The sequence below is a fragment of the Balaenoptera borealis genome (genome assembly GCF_965194805.1).
Source record: "Balaenoptera borealis genome assembly, chromosome: 14".
Lineage (NCBI taxonomy): Eukaryota > Metazoa > Chordata > Mammalia > Artiodactyla > Balaenopteridae > Balaenoptera > Balaenoptera borealis.
The window spans coordinates 7039224-7054413 of record NC_138875.1 but is presented as its reverse complement, the minus strand read 5'-3'; the positions used below and the strand labels follow the sequence as shown (position 1 = coordinate 7054413).

General features: G+C 41.1%; 1 long non-coding RNA gene across 1 annotated transcript; it reads left to right on the top strand.

The window, feature by feature from the left end:
* The first annotated feature begins 1628 nt into the window (after nt 1-1628).
* LOC309611201 lies at nt 1629-9784 on the top strand. The gene is made up of 2 exons (XR_014234387.1): nt 1629-4548; nt 4906-9784. It is a non-coding gene; the product is annotated as an uncharacterized lncRNA (long non-coding RNA).
* Nucleotides 9785-15190: the final 5406 nt, after the last annotated feature.

The window sequence follows — 15190 nt, the reverse complement described above, 5'->3', positions numbered from 1 at the left end:
ATTTTGAAAATGCTTGTTTTTAATAATAATTATGACTTAAAGTGAATATATGTGTGTCCACGATTTAATCCCTCATTTAATCTCCACGATTTTATGAGGAGATTGTTTACACATGAGGAGAATGTGTTAAAAAGTTTAAAGACATTAGTCTAGGATTACACAACTCATAAGTGACACAGTTTCACTCTTCTCATAAAAGTGCCTAAGAGCTGGTGTTCCTTTGAACAGTTTTATTTTCCCACAGTTTCAAGGGGACAAAGTCACAACTGTGTAAAACTCTGGAACTTGCTATGAGCCAGAGAACCTCTTGGTCCAAAGTCTGACGTTGGACTCATGTTGAGAACCTACAAGACCAAACCAAGTCATGGTTTTTTATTTGGCATCTCCAGGGACAGGAACTCCATTCACTTGTACCTGTAACCAATCACCATCCTGACAGTGTGCAATCCAGCCTCATGCTGGAGGTCCTTCCATAGAAGTTTCCTCTGTGCTCCTCAAATTCTGAAAGTGAATCTTGAAATCCAATTCCCTCTTCAGCCGTCAACCTCATCTCTGCTGAGGTATCAACTGATATTGTCAAGTACGTTTATCATTAGCTCCCGAAAGGATCTCCACTAGTACCTGACACAGGGTAGAATGTGTTGAATGGATGCATAAATAAATGAATAAGTGAATGAATGAAAGTGTGTCCCAATGACTAGGGAGAAGTTATCATTTTGGAATTTACTCTGAGGTTGGCTTGGCAACCAAGGCTAGAGACAGAAGCAACATCTCTATTGCACTGGAATTATCCATCTCCTTTTGGTCATCTGCTCTTTTTTTTTTCCTGCTGGAGCTCTAAGACAAAAACACCACTCTCAGCTCTCTCTCTTTTGCCCACTCTCCCCAGTAGACATACCTTTCTAAGTAGCGAGTTAGCATAAAAATCAGTACATCACTTCTAGTCAGTGGTGGGTGGGAAAATGCTGAACAACTGGCTTGGGGTGGCAAGGCACGGTGAGGTCGGTTCAGATTGCCAAAGACTCCTGAGAGAATGCAAGAGCCTAACATTCTAGAACTGAAAGCCCTTTGGAAGTTACCTAATCCAATGCCTTCTCTATTTTACAAGAAAAACCTGAGACCCAGCAAGAAGTAACTCCTGAAGGAAGGTGGCAGACTTAGTGGCAGAGGGAGGACTAGAGACGAGGTCCTGCATCCTTCACCCTTGTGGGTGGTTCCCAAGCGCTGGTCTACGGATATCGTACACTGGACTCATCTTTCCACAGCATATCAAAAAAGAAGATAAGTGTGTTCACTTGTTTTCACTTATTTAGTGCTTCTCTCATTCATAAATAACATAAAATGAAGATGCCCCAGCCTTATCACATTGGCGCGTACTCTAATTCCATACCACCCTGTAGCATGCCTATTGTTATGCTTTTAATTAAAGTGACTACTAGGTCTGAGGTCGAAGTCAGTTGCCTAGATGGAAAAGGAATAAACAACACCAGTGTCTGGTACTAGCATCCTTCCTTAACTTTAAGTAATATAAGGGGGGGCCCATGCATGATATTTTTCAAGACTCTCAGATAGCTTTCATGCCAAGATGCTCAACATCACTAATTATTAGAGAAATGCAAATCAAAACTACAATGAGGTATCACCTCACACTGGTCAGAATGGCCATCATCAAAAAATCTACAAACAATAAATGCTGGAGAGGGTGTGGAGAAAAGGGAACCCTCTTGCACTGTTGGTGGGAATGTAAATTGATACAGCCACTGTGGAGAACAGTATGGAGGTTCCTTAAAACACTAAAAATAGAACTACCATATGACCCAGCAATCCCACTACTGGGGATATACCCTGAGAAAACCATAATTCAAAAAGACACATAGGGCTTCCCTGGTGGTGCAGTGGTTAAGAATCTGCCTGCCAATGCAGGGGACACGGGTTCAAGCCCTGGTCTGGGAAGATCCCATATGCTGCAGAGCAACTAAGCCCGTGTGCCACAACTACTGAGCCCACATGCCACAACTACTGAAGCCCACACGCCTAGAGCCTGTGCTCTGCAACAAAAGAAGCCACCGCAATGAGAAGCCTGCGCACCGCAACAAAGAGTAGCCCCCGCTCGCCGCAACTAGAGAAAGCCCACACGCACCAATGAAGACCCAACGCAGCCAAAAATAAATAAAATAAATAAATTTTTAAAAAAGACACATAATAGTTAATAATACCATTAATACAATTTTAGAAAAAAGAAAAATTTAAAGTTAAAACCAATGACTTGTTTGAAAAACACACACAAAAATTCAGGTGGTCCCTCATAGTTTATAATAAGAGGAATATACTGTATTCCATCATTTTTAGAAATAATAAATAAATATCATAGGGAATATTTTTACGAAGGCAGCTCTTAGATAAGTTGATCATATATATCCTAGAAGCCTAAGATAACTGGACACGAACCTTTCCAAAGATGGTGTGCTTGTTGTTAAGTTCATCTGCTCGACCCAGTGTAATAGTTCATTGCAGCACTATTACAATAGGCAGGACATGGAAGCAACCTAAATGTCCATCAACAGAGGAATGGATAAAGAAGATGTGGTACATGTATACAATGGAATATTACTCAGCCATTAAAAAGAACAAAATTGGGTCATTTGTAGACCTAGAGACTGTCATACAGAGTGAAGTAAGTCAGAAAGAGAAAAACAAGTATTATATATTAATGCATATATGTGAAATCTAGAAAAATAGTATAGATGATCTCATTTGCAAAGCAGAAATAGAGACACAGATGTAGAGAACAAATGTACGGATACCAATGGGGAAAGAGAGGGTGGGATGAATTGAAGGTTGGGATTGACATATATACCCTATTGATACTATGTATAAAATAGATAACTAATGAGAACCTACTGTATAGCTCAGGGAACTCTACTCAGTGCTCTGTGGTGACCTAAATGGGAAGGAAATCCAAAAAAGAGTGGATATACGTATACATACAGCTGATTCATTTTACACCTGAAGCTAACACAACATTGTAAAGCAACTATACTCCAATAAAAAGTAATTTTTTTAAAGGATTTTTTTTTTAAACGTGCTCATACTCTTTTTTTTAAATTAATTAATTAATTTATTTATTTATTTATTTTTGGCTGTGTTGGGTCTTCGTTTCTATGCGAGGGCTTTCTCCAGTTGCGGCGAGCGGGGGCTACTCTTCATCGCGGTGCGCGGGCCTCTCACTGTCGCGGCCTCTCTTGTTGCGGAGCACAGGCTCCAGACGCGCAGGCTCAGCAATTGTGGCTCACGGGCCCAGCTGCTCCGCGGCGTGTGGGATCTTCCCAGACCAGGGCTCGAACCCGTGTCCCCTGCATTAGCAGGCAGATTCTTAACCACTGCGCCACCAGGGAAGCCCCCAAAAAGTAATTAAAAAAAAGAAAAAAAAAACAAGATTGTTTTCATGCCTTCACAGAGAAAGTAAGGATCAGACTCTACATATCAAAGAGTAGGTATGAGAGTTCCCAAAGTTATCTCATTACCTTCCCCAGCAATCATTTCCAGATTGAGGAAAGAAACCTGAACGTTCACTTTTGGTATTTATGCCAACATTCCTTCTGGTCAGACGCACATTCACTAATTCAAAAAGAACAGTTTACTGAGGTCAAAAGATCTGAATTCAAGGTCTAGCTCTGCCATGGCTGGGTTGGGAAACTCCAAATCTGGAGCTCCACCTCCATCTGTAGAGTGGAAATGATACGAACACTTCTTTATTTTTCAGTATTATGGAAATCAAATGTGGTGATGCATGAGAAAAGACCTGGTAAATATATTGCTTTAGCATTTACCAGTATATCTTCCCGAGAGGAAAAGTAATATATTTAAAAGAGATCTGCCTTTAGAAAATAAATCAAAACAGTTTTGTCGATAACTTCCTTGTGAAGCATGCTAATTTCTAATTTTGAGAATTGATCATCACAGAGAAGATAAGCAAAATTTGATATATTTATCCAAATCAAAGATCAACGTTAGATGAATTTACTCCCATTTTGGCAAATAGAGGCAAATAGTAGTAAATTCCTTAGAAGTTTCTGAATTTCACAAAGATCTTACAAAAAATAAGTTTATGAAGAATTGCAGTGTGGTTAATTTATTGCTTTTCCCACAGTTATTATATTTTTAGACTTGAAAAAAATCACAGAAAACATCCAGGAAATAGAAAATGACATTAAGATTTTTTTAAACTCTGAATAACTGTGTCTTGAATAATGCATAAGTTCCTTTGCGGTTACATCTACAGTTTACTCAGCATCTCTTTACATTAGGGAACTGAAACGGCTGTATTTCCCAAATCACAGTCACTAAAATTCTGTGGCTATTTTCAAATTAAGTTTTACATGGTTTATTCACTTTTCTCCATACGTGGTAATAAGGTAATGAACAAGCGTTGTTCTTAATTGAAAAACTGCCTCTCAAAACAGTATTGAAATCAATGTCTATCAAGTATTTGAGGAAGGATTCATCTTTTTTAAGTTTCAATGATCCCATTCGTTTCATTTAAACTAGGTTTTCGGGCTTCCCTGGTGGCGCAGTGGTTGAGAATCTGCCTGCTAATGCAGGGGACACGGGTTCAAGCCCTGGTCTGGGAAGATCCCACATGCCACGGAGCAGCTGGGCCCGTGAGCCACAACTACTGAGCCTGCGCGTCTGGAGCCTGTGCCCCGCAACGGGAGGGGCCGCGATAGTGAGAGGCCCGCGCACCGCGATGAAGAGCGGTCCCCACACCACGATGAAGAGTGGCCCCCACTTGCCGCAACTAGAGAAAGCCCTCGCACGAACCGAAGACCCAGCACAGCCAAAATAAATAAATAAATAAATAAAAATAAAAGTAGCTATAAAATTTAAAAAACAAAACAAAACTAGGTTTTCCACTTGGAAGTATTTATCAGTTTGGTCAGGGACATCTACTGTGCTGGGGTGTTTATTTTACTGCAGAAAAAGACACCTTCCAGTTGGAAATTGTTAGCCTTTTTCCTGAAGCAAGCTAAATCGGGTAACACATGGTAAAAATAAAATAAGTTCATTTTGTGGAGTTCACCAGGTGTGAGCATGCTGTCACGTTAAGACTTAATCACCATATACTTTAATAGCCTGTTCTTAGTTTCTCTACTCTGGGACATACATAAGTGCCAAAGTGCCTAGCTAATGAATATCCCGGATATGTTTGAGTGAATATCAATGCTGACTAGTCTCTGTTTTAAAAAAAGAGAGAGAGGTAGTTTCTTTTACCCAGATGAAAGAATTGTGTAGACCATTGTGACAAAAGCTCTTGGGAAGCACCTACACCACTGACAGCTGCGCTACCCTCAGGATGGTGCTTAGTGTCAGACCTTTTCACGGGGCCAGTGAATAACACTCACTGTGCATTTTATTCCTTGGGTTGTATTCAGTTATCAAGGAGGTGAGCCCGTCCCAGTCCTGGGTAGGGGTGGAGACGGGGGTTGAAACTCCTTTGCTCATTTCGATGGCAGGTGATGGAATACCAGCCAATGAGACAGGAAGGGGGACTCCATAGGGGACCCATTCTAAAAACAGGACACGAGAGGGAAGGTGCTCTTCACTGCCCATCCAGCTTCTGGATACTCTCGTGTGAGCATGTGATGTTGGAAGCTTACTGCAGCCAACCTGTGACCGTAGGGACCGGCAGGAGGTAGCTCAATGCTGTAAGGAAGGCAGAGCAGAGAGCTGAAAACGTTATCCTCTGCGATGTCTTTAGCCTCTGATTTAATGACCCAAGGAGCCACCCTCTCTCCAGACTGCTTGTAATGGAAGAACTTCCCCTTACCTTCCCACCTGGGTGTTCCGTTACCGGCAGGGACACTGTCATAGCTGATACTTGATACAGCCGACAGTCAATGAGTCAACAGATGGATTTTTGAAGTTGAGTACCAGCAGGCTCAGAATCTAATTTTTTTTTATCTAGGACTTTTTTGATGTGGACCATTTTTAAAGTCTTTATTGAATTTGTTACAAGATTGCCTCTGTTTTATGTTTTAGGTTTTTTTGGCTGCGAGGCATGTGGGATCTTAGTTCCCCGACCAGGGATCAAACCCGCGCCCCCTGCACTGGAAAGCGAGGTCTTAACCACTGGACCGCCAGGGAAGTCCCTCAGAACCTAATTTAATAATAAATCGGGGCTTCCCTGGTGGCGCAGTGGTTGAGAGTCTGCCTGCCAATGCAGGGGACACGGGTTCGAGCCCTGGTCTGGGAAGATCCCACATGCCGCGGAGCAGCTGGGCCCGTGAGCCACAACTACTGAGCCTGCGCGTCTGGAGCCTGTGCTCCGCAACAAGAGAGGCCGCGATAGTGGGAGGCCCGCGCCCCGCGATGAAGAGTGGCCCCCGCTTGCCGCAACTAGAGAAAGCCCTCGCACAGAAACGAAGACCCAACACAGCCAAAGATAATAATAATAATAATAAATCGTTACCTTGTTCTGGTTCAGGCTCTACCAGAACATCGAACTAACACCAAGGGCGGTGGGAGTTTTTTGGTTCTTTGTTTTCTCTTTCTGCAGTTCAGTCCAGACAGACGTACACCAAGAGCCTTCACCACGCAGGGAAGTAGAGGGAGAAACAGGTCGGCCTGTTTCCCTGCCTCTCCTGCAAACCCTTCGGTCCTTCACACAGGCGCCTTGGGCACCTGGAGTGTGCTGACACGCCCACCACTCCTTCTCGAGAAGGGAAACCAGGTGCTGCTTATCTCCGTGGGCTGAGGGCAGGCCCCTCCTGCTGTGTGCCCATTTCCATTTCCCGCACCATCGCAGCCCTGATCCTACTGATGAAGTGAATTCATATATCAGGACGCACAAAATGGAGGCGCCCCAGTGGCCCGGCCCATGCATGTCACAAATCTAAACCGAAGTCAGCCTGCACTTAGGGGCAACATCTGTCAAGGAAACCCAACAAATACCAATCGCACTCCTCCAACCTAGCTTTAGCTGGCTCTCCTTACCCTGGAGAATAGGACCTGCTGCCTTAGAAGGAAATCCCCTACCTCCTAGCCAATCACGCCCTGCTTCTGAGTTGCCTCTTCTAATGCTCCGTAAAACCCATTCTTGCCCCGAATCTCTCAGGAAGTGTGCTCCACTGCTCGTGGGGCACTGGGCTCCCCCAGTCCGTGGGTCGCATTCCCTTGAATAAAGGACATCAGACTCGTCACTATATTGTCTTAGTTTTGTCATTTGACATAATTCATCCTCTCCTTGTTTCAGACGGCAATTCTGAGTGGACCTAGCATCTGGCTGACAGCTTACCACATTTACGCTGTGTGTAGGAAATTGCCACTTTGCCTCTTTTATCTGGATTTGATTTCTGCTCAGACCCTGATAACGGGGACTAACCAGGGCAGGTAAAGGAATTTGAAGTCACTAAATGGGATGAAAAGCCACAGGATGGCTTCCCACGGGGGGACCTGGCACAGGGAGCAGCTGACCCCCAGGGCTGCTCGTCTTCCCCACTCAGCTGGTTTCTGTCACTTACCTGACAGGTCCCTGAGGCTTTGGAGCTCGTGACTCCTGGTGCAAGGACGAAGCAGGGCTGGGTAATCAACCCTCAGTCAGATGCTTGCTTTGAAGCTCACTGGCTGTAAGCAACCTGGGCAAAATTACTTCATGTCTTTCAGCCACAGTCCCGCTTAAATCAGATGGGGATGGAAAGGACGTCTAGGCAGAGGAAGGAAACCAAACCACAGAATCTTCCATTCCCATTCCTAATAAAAAGTGAGTGGAAAAACTAGTGAAAAGAAAAGGGCAAAACACACCCGCAGTGATCAAAAAGAGCATGAGGGCTTCCCTGGTGGCGCAGTGGTTGAGAGTCTGCCTGCCAATGCAGGGGACACGGGTTCGAGCCCTGGTCCGGGAAGATCCCACATGCCGCGGAGCAACTGGGCCCGTGAGCCACAACTACTGAGCCTGCGCGTCTGGAGCCTGTGCTCCGCACCAAGAGAGGCCGCGATAGTGAGAGGCCTGTGCACCGCGATGAAGAGTAGCCCCCGCTCGCCGCAACTGGAGAAAGCCCTCGCACAGAAACAAAGACCCGACACAGCCAAAAATAAATAAATTAATTAAAAAAAAAAAAAAAAAAGCATGACTTCATGAAAAAGGGTAGCAGTTTAGTTAATAAGCAAGTCCTGGAGAAACTCCCACCACGAAACTCAGTGGAAATCTCATGAATATATGTCCATCACAGAGAAATACATTCAGGGGATATCTTTATCTTCCCTCTGCTGTGTGTATCTGTGTGGGAGTGACTGTTGAGAGGAACTTCTAAACTAGTGCAGTGGAAGGAGAGGTCCTGTTCTCTTGGCCTGAAGCAGAGCCTTAGGTTGTCGAGCTAGACTGGGCAAGCCTCTGAATCCTAAGGGCATCTCCCCACGGACTCAGTGTACATCCTGCCTGCTCTCTCTGGGCAAAAGGAACAAGTGGATAGGACATTCGGCAAAATCTGATAAGAGAGAGTGAAACTCTGTGAATTCAGTTTGTAAAGCATTCCATTTGGCCATCTTAAATAACCCCAACATGTTAGGGGGAAAAACAAGGGGAATCTGAGATAAAAATCTCTTTGAAGGGCGTGTTCAATAAATGAGTGACGGTCTTTGGCAAGGACGATTTCTATTTGAACATTTGTAGCCATTTCCAACCGCTGCACTTTCATTCGAATAAACAAGAAATGACTCTTTCTTCATTCTAGCTTTATGTAATTGCTTAAACATCAAGAGCATCGTTACTCAATGGTAAGATTGTATAACAAGGAAAAACTGACAGCACATCCTGCATACTTTTCAAAGGTGTGCCTCTCTGAGTAAAAACTAGCTAGGGTGTGGTGGAGCCCACAGTTCACATGGAGTTAAAGACTTATAAAAACAAAAGCATTAGAGGATACCTAATTCACAGACAACGGAAAGCTCACACATCAGTGCACTGCTTACTCCAATGTTCGGACAGAAGCCAGAAACAAACAAAACCCGCAAAAAAGTCTTATTGAAGTTCTAAAGTAATTCTTTTCAAAAAGGCATTTTTTTTCGTTTACCAACGATATATTTCTTTACACAATTTGTAGGGCATTACAATGCAAGGCAAAACATTGACCGAGCTTGAAGGAATTACGCATCATTGCTTCGATTTGTGTGAAGACCAATAATTAACAGAAAATACCAACAAATAACATTGTTTGCTAACTTGGGCACGCAGGAAAGCTTAATGGAATCTGCCTCATAATTGTTAAGAGGAACTGCCCTATTTACCTTTCCCATCTCCAGAAACAAAAGATCCACACATGATTTCACTGTGCTTACAAATAAAATATTTGGTGCTTTATTTCTTTCTCAAAATTATTTTTCTCAAAATTTAATTACAATGGTGCATAAGACAAAGGTCTACAGCATAATATTCACTCCCTTTCACACTAGCAAAGAATTAAAAACAGAAAAAAAGACTACCCAGGAATTTCTGACAGTGTTTCAGGGAAAAAAAAGTGACATTTTTTGAGTAGCGATGGAATGTTTTTTTAGCGGGTGGAAACAGTAACAACAGACAGTCAGAAACATAATACTTTATTTTTTTATTTAACGGAAAAATACTTTTCAAACATACTGCAGTTTATCTATTAAAAAAAAATCAGTGTACAGAAAAGTGAAATGTATTGAAAAGTGAAATAATTTTCAGAATCATAAAAATCAGACAAAAACTTAAGAACCGTTATTTACATGGAGAATGTATCAAAACCTCTAACGTAAAGAAATATTTTTTAAAATAGTCACTGTGTTAAGGTGGTCAGGTAATTAGTGCTTTTCTTTGTTTTTACAAATATTCCAATATAGATAGATACATACATACAAAAAGATAGAGCTATATAGATACAAAAAGGAACCAACTTATATCAATTTCTCATATGTATATTTTAAGTATAAGAGAACATTTAGAACAGAATTATTCACTCAACTTAAAGCTGTATTGCATCATCTTTTACAGCATTGCTTAGGATCACAGGTAGAATGTTGAGATAATTATCAATACCTATTAAACGTCCACAGTACTCTGGAAAACAACTACTCAGACACTTTTATGCCCAAAATGCATTACATAAAAAAAAACATGAATTCCAAGCTTACCATTTCCTTTTTGCAACACCCACATTCCCATAACGTCATACAGGAAGACTTCTGCAAAATTTCTTTCATCTGGCCATGCAGCCTTTGCTATAATTCCTATCACAGCCAGTATTCCAACACTCTGATGAGAGGGGAACCCAGAAATTAGATAGCTGCCAGTGGTTCCGAGTCTAGATGGACATCGGAATTACACTGGGAGCTGTTTTCGAAAATCATTATAAAGCCATGAGAAGTATAGAATTGTAAGAACTAAAAATTAGAAGTCCCCACTCTTTTCCTTCTCCCCACAAACCATTTCCTAGAGATAACCCTGTTAACAGTACAATGTATATTTTTCCAGATATTGTGTATGCCTATATAAACATATAGGAGGTATGTGGAAATAGAATGAGAGCACACTGATTTTTAGATAACTTGAATCCTACTGTACATATTAAATACTTGTTTCCTCCCTTCATCTGTGGCAAAGACTAGAGGTGTATTCATTGAATACACTGAAGTAGAGGGTTCTGGACTACAGATTTCTGGCACAGCCAAAAGTATATCAGGCTGGGTCTTGGCAGGAAACAGATGCACACTTTCCCCTGTACTGGGAAGGGGGGGGGGATAAGTGAAAGTCCTCATCATGGAAAGTGTGTCCTCTGTCCCCTTCCCCAGAATGCAGGCAGCCATGTCTTCCTTTCTGAGGAAACTGACCAGTGAAAAAAGAGAACACAAACATACAGACAAACAAAAAACAAACCTTAAAGATACATCTGTGTCTCAGTAGACCGACATGACACTCCCAAGACAAAAAAAGCCCTGCTCAAACACACAGAGCTTCCGAATAAGTCTTTTAGAGCCTCATTTTAAAATAGTAATAGACCAGGAGGGACCATTAGACATCTGAAGAAACCCAGAAATGAAAGATCAAGAACAAAGCAAAAACACAACATTGTAAAACAACTATACCCCCGCCCCCCAAAGAAAAAAGAACAAAGAAAAGAAAATTGCAAAGGACAGAGAAAGTTTGGGAAGCAGAGGAAAAAATATAGATTCTCAAAGTTATACAAGAATATATTTCCTCCATGAAACAAAGCCTGATCTTACATCAAGGGGAGCATGCATAAAACAAAAACAGCTGTGGGAAATTAATATTATGATAGCAGAAATAAAACATGCAATAGAAGGATTGAGAGATAAAGCTGAGCACATCTCTCAGAGAATTAAAAGGCGAAAAGAGAGAAAATATATGAAAGAGAGAGAAAAAGTATGAAAAAATAAGGTTACAACAGAGACCCATCATTCAACCAGTAAGAATTCTGGAAACAGAGAACAGAGAAAATAGACATATCAAAGGTATAACATGAGAACATCCCCACAAACTGAAAAGTAAGAATGTTTGGAATAAAAGTCCCTATCAAGGGCATAACACAATGAATGGGAAAAGACCAATGTCAAAGAATATCTTTGCGCAATTTTAAAGCAACAGGGATAAAAGGAAGATCCTAATTGCTCCTTGAAGGAAAAGAACAGGTCATATGTAAAGGCAGAGGAATGCAAATAGCTTGAAGACCATGGGGCCGTGTGGTCACACTTTTGAGGAAAAATTCCAACCCAGAATTATAAACCTACCCCCAACTCAATTAAGAATGAAAGCATGATGGTTAATTTTATGTCTGTATTTGACTGGGCTAAGAGGTGCCCTGGTGAAACATTATATCTGGGTGAGTCTCTGAGGGTGTTTCTGGGAACAGGTGCGAGGGTGTTTCCCGGAAGAGATTAGCATTTGAACCGGTAGATTAAGTAAAGAAGATTGCCCTTGCCCTTGCAGGTGGGCATCCTCCAATACGTGGAGGGCCTGAACATGACAAAAAGGCAGAGGAAGGGTGAATTTGCTCTTTGCTTGAGCTGGGACCTCCACCTCCTTCTGCCTTCACACATCGGCGCTCCTGGTTCTTAGGACTTTGGACTTGAACTTCAGTTTACACCATCAGTTTTCCTGGTTCTCCAAGTTGTACATGACTGTGGGACTTTCCGCCTCTGTAATCACATGAGCCAATTCTTATAATAAATCCGCCCCCCCCCCTCAGTTCTATTGGTTCTTCTTCTATGGAGAACACTGACTACCAAAACAATAGTTAATAGATCTTCGCAGGCCCTCAGTCACCCCCTGCATATAATCTGTAAGATGTAGCAAACCTCCCGATGGCCAGTGACAAAGTACATATTTGACCTCCAGAGCAATGTTCTTATCTTCTGTTTTCCCTGTGGCTCATAACGTGCTACTTCCTAGGAGTTCAGGATCTTGCAACTGTGGCTTCATATTAGAATCACCCAGGCAGCTTTTAAAGTATATGATCCCCAGAATCCAATAGACCTAGGTTTGCATCCTGGCTCTGCCTTTTTACAAACTGTGTGACCTTGGGCACATCCCTTAACCTCTTCTTAAACTTGGGCATTAATACCATTATGGGACTTCCCTGGTGGCGCAGTGGTTAAGAATCCGCCTACCGATGCAGGGGACACAGGTTCGAGCCCTGGTCCGGGAAGATCCCACATGCCGCAGAGCAACAAAGCCCGTGCACCACAACGACTGAGCCTGCACTCTAGAGCCCGTGAGCCACAACTACTGAGCCTACGTGCCACAACTACTGAAGCCCACGTGCCTAGAGCCCGTGCTCCACGAAAAGAGAAGCCACCGCAATGAGAAGCCCACGCACCACAACAAAGAGTAGCCCCTGCTCGCCACAACTAGAGAAAGCCCACGCGCAGCAACGAAGACCCAACACAGACAAAAATAAATAAATAAATATATAAATTTATTTTTAAAAATACCGTTATGTACTCACTTAAATTTTGTAAGCATTAAATGGGACAATATGTATGAAGTACTATAGTGCCTGAGTAAATACTTTAAAAAAAAAGGCTTGTGTTTTAAAAATTGTTGTTTTTGCTAATTATTTAACCCCTCTATACCTCATTACTGTTATCTGTAAATAAGAATAATAATAGATTCTACCTCATAGGGTTTTCCTAAGGAAATAAAGTATTTACAACATTATGCCTAGCATAGAGTGAATACTCAAAAAAGTTTGTTATTGTGATTACTCATAAGTTTACGAAAAGCAGTAAAACAACACCTGTCTTGTCTACACTGCTGTGTTTTGTAATATTCAAATTAGTTCATGTGAGTGAAAAGCACTGTTCTTAAAAATATATATATAAATGCTGTACACATGTAAGATACGTGCATATGAACATGTGTACATATATGTGTGTGTATATATGCATAATGTATTTATAACAGCGGTGGAAATCCCTTCCTGTTGTTGACTGTATAACTGCCCATCCCAAAGATTCACATCCTAGTTCTCCGGACATGTGACTATGCGATCTTACATGGTAAAAGGGATTTTGCAGATGTGGTTAAATCAAGGCTTCTGAGAGCGAGATTATCCTGGATTCCCTGAGGGAACCCAATGTAATCACTAGGGTCATACAGAGGAGGCAGGGTGATCAGGTGAGTAGCAGGTCACGTGATGATGGAGCAAGAGATGCGGGTGATGTGAAGATGGGGTCACGAGCCACGGAGTGCAAGGGGCCTCTAGCAGCTGAAATAGTAGGAAAATGCCTTCTCCCCTGAAGCCCCCAGAAGGAACCAGCCCTGCGGACACCTTGATTTTAGCCCCATAAGATTCATTTTGGACTTCTGACATGCAGAACTGTAAGAGAATAAACTTGTCTTGTTTTAAGCCACTAAGTTTGCTTAATTTATTACAGCAGTAATTGGAAACTACTACATTTCCCTTGAAGTCAAGGACAATGAGAAGTAAAAATTAAGATGGGTGATCTGATGATTATTTTTAGACACAGTATGTTCATGATCTTTAATTACTGGTATTTTATTGCTCTTCTGAAGTAGGAACATGAACTGATTTAAAAGACAGTTTTTAACTCTTCTAAGAAAGAAGAAAATTGCAGATCAATTTAACAAATGTTTGTCTAAGACAGATATGCAAAATTTTGTGTACTTGTTATCTGATAGATATGAAATTAGATAGCAAGTATTACATGGTTTTACACAATGAAAAGTTGGAAAGATAGAACATGATTCTCTCAATAGCAAGACCAAAAGCGAAAGTCAGCACTGTGTCCTGGTACTACTAATAACGTTATTCAAGACTATATACAGATAAGGCTATTTATATTTTAAAGCTAAAGAAATTTGATAAGACTTAACTAATTCCAATAAAGTAATTACTTTCAAAATTATAAAAAATATATTTTAAAAGGTATTCATGGTTAATAAAGGAAAGCCTTGTTGATAGCAGACAATTATGTAGTTATTTTGACTTTGTATGTAGTTGTATATATGTATGTACTCAGGATTGCCAGATTTAGCAAATAAAAATACAGAGCACTCAGTTAAATTTGAATTTCAGATAAACAATGAATATTCTTAGTATAAAATATGTCCCAAATATTGTATGTGTACTTATATACAAAATTATCTGTTTTCCTGAAATTTAAATTTAATGGGCTCTTCTATATTTTATCTTGCAACCCTAGTTGTATGGTTATTGGTAAAACTAGCTTAACATATAAGCAATCCCTACTTTTTACTCTAGTACATTTATGAAAATCACATCAGAGAATTGTCAAATAAAGATCATTTTAATCTTCCTAAACATAAGGTTTTACTTAACCAGAAATCACCATGTGGATTATCAGATACACTATACATTGATCAATTAAAATGCAAATTGAGGCTATTTTTCCTGATGAACATACTTCAGACATGGATAAAACTCATGAATAACTGATTGATGGTGAAAAATGATACATGGGTTTTAATGGCACAGTTAGATAAGTTAATCAGTGAAATTGGGAGCAGGAAAAGGAATAAATTATTATAAGATGCTCTGTGGATTATACAACAGCAAGCCATCTCCTTAGGGGACTTTGGTCCACAGAGCTATTTCTAGGAGGTATTGGGGAACACATAATCATATTTTATGCTTCCTTCTCTCCCTATCAATTTTGTCCAGCTGAAACCTAG